Source organism: Magnolia sinica, chromosome 15 (assembly GCF_029962835.1).
Source record: "Magnolia sinica isolate HGM2019 chromosome 15, MsV1, whole genome shotgun sequence".
Classification (NCBI taxonomy): domain Eukaryota; kingdom Viridiplantae; phylum Streptophyta; class Magnoliopsida; order Magnoliales; family Magnoliaceae; genus Magnolia; species Magnolia sinica.
The window spans coordinates 18837683-18843968 of record NC_080587.1 but is presented as its reverse complement, the minus strand read 5'-3'; the positions used below and the strand labels follow the sequence as shown (position 1 = coordinate 18843968).

General features: G+C 38.4%; 1 long non-coding RNA gene across 1 annotated transcript; it reads right to left on the bottom strand.

Moving 5' to 3' along the window:
* Window positions 1–5189: 5189 nt before the first annotated feature.
* LOC131228224 (uncharacterized) lies at window positions 5190–5816 on the bottom strand. Its single transcript, XR_009162756.1, has 3 exons — window positions 5583–5816; window positions 5385–5465; window positions 5190–5298 (listed from the first exon to the last, which is right to left on the bottom strand). It is a non-coding gene; the product is annotated as an uncharacterized LOC131228224 (long non-coding RNA).
* Window positions 5817–6286: the final 470 nt, after the last annotated feature.

The window sequence follows — 6286 nt, the reverse complement described above, 5'->3', positions numbered from 1 at the left end:
CTCCTCATATATACTAGCCTGAACAAAGAAAACAAGCCCACAAACATGAATGAATTTGTCTAATGACTTGAACTCATTTAACCTAGAGAGCATCGAAGAACCAAGGCCCACAAGTACATATCAAGTTCAATATTGTGCTAAAAGTGAAATCGATCAATTTCTGGACAAAACTAATAGGAACCAAAAAAAAATAAAAAAATGGGAGATTTAATATTGTTGCAGCATTTTCTTAATGGTCTATATGCAGCTAGCACATCCGTAGCTGGCTCAGATCAATAGCCTAGCTCACCAAACCATGGACTGCTTTTGCATCTTTTTACTGACCAACTGTTTTCTTAACTGATGGGTTGCAAACAAACGATTAAGAAAAAGCTGAAACAAAAATCAAAATTTGATAGAAAAAAGACAAAGATTGGACCTATTTACAATAGTCACTTGCCCATCAGTTGGGTCAGCTTAGCATCAAATTCCTTCTTCAGTTCCACCTCTTCTTCCAAATACCTCCACTTCAGCTCAGTCTTCTCATCTTCATGCAATCGTATCAGCTTCTCTCTCTCTCTCTCTCTCTCTCTCTCTCTCTCTCTCTCTCTCTCTCTCTCTCTCTCTCTCTCTCTCTGCTTCAAACTCTTTTATCTGATTTGACTGGCTATCAATGAATTGAGCAATCTCCTCAAGCCTACTTTAAGGACTGTTTGGATTTGTGGATTTTTTATTTTTTATTTTTGAAGAAAATGGAGTTTTTTGGGAAACTCCATATCTTGAAAACAATAAGAAATGAAAAATTGTTTCCCATGATTGTCTTTCAGCAAGATTTTCTTGAAAAAATTTCATCGTTTACAAATCTATATTCATGGAAAATTTGTTGCCAGTCTAGGCAAGGAAACTAAAAGGGGGCATTTTTCAAGAAAGAAGCTGAAACGAATGGATTGGCATGTTTCATCGTTTACAAACTATATTCATGGAAAATTTCATCATTTACAAATCTATGACAAAAGTTTTGCAATTTCAAATACCAGCTTCTAGATTGAGCAACTTGGAAAATGTACCTAAATAAGACTTTAACTTCACTACTAATCTTATTACAATCATTCATTCAATAACTTAGAGAAAAACTATAAGCAACTGTTTTTCCTACAGGGACTAGCAAATCTAACAAAAGTACATTTTCTGCCCTTTAATCCCATCGACAAGCCTTGCACTGTACTGATTTTTTGAAGCATGCACAGTGATTTATGTCAAATGAAACTGAAAATTGAGTGGGACAAACTGGAAACAGTGTTGAATGAGCGTAGACCATTAAAAACTTTTTGGGGGTCCACTGTGATGTTTGTGAGAAATCCTACCCGTCTAAGTTCATTCATAGGGTCACAAAGACCTAGATGAGGAAGAAAAACAAATTTCAGCATGATCCAAATCTTCTATAACCCCAAAAAGGGTTTCAATGGTAGACGTTCAATTCCCCATTGCCTTTTACAGTGTGGTCTACTCGATAGTTAGATCTATCTTATTTTTCGTCTCAAGCCTTAATATAAGCTCGTCAAATAGATGGACGGTTTGGATATAACACAGACCTCATGATTGGACCCACAAAAGGATGTGGGGATTACAACAGCAAAAAAAAAAAAGAAAAAAAAAGAATGGAAAAAAAAAAAGAAAAAGGAAAGAACCTATGGCTACGGTTTTCTATGGCTACGGATTATAACCGTAGCCATAGACCGGCGATCCATCGCAGCTCCCGCGATTCCATCGCAAGTCGCTGTCCCAATCGGCGATTAATCGTGGATTCGGCGATTCCACCCCCGATCTATGGCTACGGATTATAACCGTAGCTATAACCGTATCCGTATCTAGTTTTTTTTTTTTTACATGGAGAATTTTATTTTAGCTACATTTTTCTCTAACACATATTTATGTAAATATGTATATATAAGCATATGCCAAAAAAAAAAATTATCACTTTTTTTTTTTCATTTCTTTCTTTATTCATATAACAAGAATATCTTCTAAACCAAAATTAGTTACTTGACGTACCGTATATGATTTTAGGGCTAGAAGTTGGGCGGGCTCAACCCGACCAACCTGTGGCCGACCCAACATTGGGTTGGGCTTGGGCAGGATGTATCGAGTTTGGTCTTGGGGTTGGGCCATACAAACACCAACCTGATAAAACTTGGGTTGAGCTCGGATTGAGGTCTTGGGTTGCCTGACCCAACACGAACCCGATTAATATATAAGTTTCTTATAAATTAATTATAATTGAGTGTAGATCATCTGTGTTGAAGGCAAAGGAAATTCCAATGCCTCCCCTCAAGCTAACAAGATATGCTGGATTTCCCTCTCCCAAATAAATTGCTTGATACAAAATACGACTTGTAATGGAGTAGTCCTATACTTTAGTTTGTTTGTTTAGAAAAAAATGCATGGAAATGATGGTGAAGTGAAGGGAATTGACCGTGAAATGAAATAGAATCACTGGAATTGACCGTGAAATGCATGGAAATGACCGTGAAGTGAAGGGAAATGACTGTGAAGTGCATGGAAATGACCGTGAATCAACATGGAATCGACGGGATTGACCGTCAAATGCATGGAAATGATCGTGAATCAACGCGGAATCGCCAGGATTGACCTTGGAATGCATGGAAATGACTATGAAGTGGAGCGAATTGATCGTGAAATGTATGGAAATGACTGTGAAGTGGAGCGAATTGACCATGAAATGCGTGGAAATGACCATGAAGTGAAGGGAATTCACCATGAAATGCATGGAAATGATCGTGAATCAACACGGAATCGCCGGGAATGACCGTGAAATGCACGGGAAAACTGGGAAATGAGCGGGACAAACTAGAAATTGAGCGAGGCCAACATGAAATTGACGGGAGAAAACATGTAAATGAGCGGGACAAACTAGAATTTCAGCGGGACAAACTAAAAATTGAGCGGGCAAACATGGAAATGAGCGGGACAAACTGAAAATTGAGCGGGACAAACTAAAAATTGAGAGGGCCAAACTGGAAATTGAGCGGGACGAACTGAAAATACAGTGGGACAAAGTACAAAGTTCATTTCACTATCCACCAAAATTACATAGCATGCTATACATCCACCCATGTACTTCCGGCAAATATGCAGCAAATTTTCAAGTATGTGCATTTCAGTCCAAGTTCTTTCTCAAATCACGATAGCCTTGAGAGGGTTGATCCGAGGGATGGGTTTATTGCAAAAGGGCCGATTAAAACTATATTGGGTTTATCTTGCTGGCTGACATAATGATTTCAGAACCAGCAAGATAACCCAATATAGTTTTAATCGACCCTTTTGCAGTCAACCCATCCCTCGGATCAACCCTCCCAAGGTCATCATGATTAGAGAAGGAACTCAGACTGAAATACACAGACATGGAAATTTGCTTTCACTCCAAGATTACTGTAAACCTCATACAATGTATATAACATGAAATAGAACATGAGCGGGACAACAATGTACAAAGTATATACAACAATGAAATTAATACTCCATATAATACAACATCTTTCCAAAAATCCTCCTATGCCCTGGACAAATATAATCTATGGACTAGAGACAAGCAATCATATGCTATTGACTTCCTCCAATCGGCAGTGAATTTTTGCACATTTGTTCCTGCCAAGGTGAGACCGTTACACAAAATGTCGATGAATTTCATTACGAATATGCCGCAGTCATAACCATTATGCTGCTTCGGCGCAGATTCATCCACTTAACAGACCAATTCTTCCCTTCAAGCGCAGTGCTGTCTCCAGTGGCATGGAAGAGAATGGGGAGTGCATCAGTCATCTTCTTCATTTGCTGCTTATACTTCAGCATTACATTTGTGCATAAGCTATCCACAACAACGATTTCTCTTACTCTAGGATAGATGATCAACAAAAACTAATGTGAATTTTCATGATTTATGAGTGCATAGACCTGTCCATGATTCACAAAATAATATATTAGTCAAAACATGATAGAACATAACAGTAACAGACGACATTCTGTAACGAGTGCATTACCCGTTCATAACACCAAATCGCTTTGGCGTATGGTTTATCTCGCTGCTTGGTAATTGCGTAAGCCGTGGTCAGCTGGCCTATTAGCGAAGCCCGTTCCAATGGCGATTTGAAGGCCCAGTATGCAATCAAAACCGACAAACACCCCTCAAGGCTTTTGCTGTTACAAACCATGATCAAAGTTCAATACATGTAAGAAAATAAAATCTTCAAACAGATTAAAGACTGTCGAAATAAACAGTTACCGTAAAATACGTAGGACAGAACTTGCAATCCTGACGATATGTTATTGAAAGGTCGTTATGCCTTTTTTCAAGGAACTCGATGTATGTGTCGATAGGCTTATCAATAGGATAGTACGATTTAGTCATAGATTAATATAACAATTAATTATATGTCAATCAATGCATATAGAGAATAAATTAGTAATGATTACCTCGCTATCAACCCACGCATCTCTCATCCATATCGTACAAAACCATTTTCATGCTGGGATGTCCTTGTTTGTCTCGTACCAGTCCTCTACCTCTTTCACCTCATGTGCGGATAATGCTCTGAAAGGATCCATATGTAGAGGAAATGGTATCGGAGAAGTAGCAAAAGCGGTTACTTGGTTGGGTTTGGGAACCGACCCATGGGTTGTGTCGAATGCAGACAGGGACAAGTACGGAGACATTTTGTAATATGATGGCTTCGATATCCTTTTGGTTCTTCTTTCATAAACGGGATGAGAAGTGGATGCATTCAATACATTACCTTTGGTATTACTATACGATTGTACATCCAGATCCTCGTATCCAGGTTCTTTATCATCAATATTATTTACTTCCCCTCTATTCCTCAACTCCTCACACTCCTCCTCCATCACAAAACGTCCCTTTTGTGTACGACTACCTTCCTTCTCCTTATTAAACTCCTCCCTCTCATTCACTAACTTTTCTTTCTCCTCAAAAAATAAGTCCTTCTCCTTCTTAAATTGTTCTTTCTCTTTCAGTAAGGTATCCCTCTCATTAAACATTGCTTCTTTCCTCCTTATCTCTTCCCTCTCTTTTCTCAATTCGTCCCTCTCCTTCTTCAATTCCTCTCTCTCCTTCTTCAATTCCTCTCTCTCAATCCGACATTCCTCCATAAAAATAACATTCTTCATAGTACCCACCCTCGGTCCCTCTCCCTCCACGCCTTTCTTATCATTATCATCTGACTCGTCATCCTCTTCATGATCAATCTCATTACCCTCCTCATCATGTTCCTGAGTTTCAGTGAGCTGCAAAATGTATACATGGATATGTCAGAGTAAGGATAACTTAACAATGGTAGATAAAATATAGTTCATTTTTCATAACATCTCACCTGGAAACTGTCACGCACCGAGCGAACGGCATCCGTTTCCCATTCTCGTAGCGTTGGTTCTAATTTCATTACTACTGATGTCTGCAAAAGAACAAAGAGTAATGTTAAATATAAAAGCGTATACGTCAAGTTAAGCAAAGTAGATGGAAAAGATATATATATATATATATATATATATATATATATATATAAACTTACAGCTCTACTCTCGAAAATAGCATGTATTCTCTTGTACCTCCAACCCTTCCAGCCTCGATATTGAATGAAGCGTGGAATTTGATGGGGAACATATGAAACAACACATTCTTGTAGGGCTGGTAATATCTCTACTGCCCATACCTATTAGAATGAAATTGCACCCGGTTAAAAATTCAAAATTAACTATAGAGGGAAAACATATAGAAAATAAAAGGTGTTCTTACTTGTAAAGGAAGGACACAACCATACACAGTTTACCGAGGGAAACTTGATGCGGCAACGGCAGATTCGATTCCTTGCGACATTGTATTGTATCCCAAACTACCCCAGGGATACCTATAGAAATCATCTAGCGAGTCCACCAGATGAATATAATCCATGTTACACCTGGTTTTCGGTTCGTTTTCCCTAAGAAAGTACTCCATAACTAGAAGTAGGGCAACCTTCACGACGTCTTCATGCTTATTGATGTTAACTAATCTCTCAAATACGTCCATTAGGTGCTTCTTTAATACTGGATATTCTTTAAAGTATTTGTCTCTTAATGTACTCATAGTGCAAGAAATATTTGATACAGTAAGGTCTCTAGTTTTAAGACCGGTAATGAGGGCGAAGTCCATCTTGGTAAACTGTAATCGCCTCCCCCTAATCTCAAATACTAGATCACCTTTGTATCTTATAAGAAGAAGGTGAAATAGAGCCCC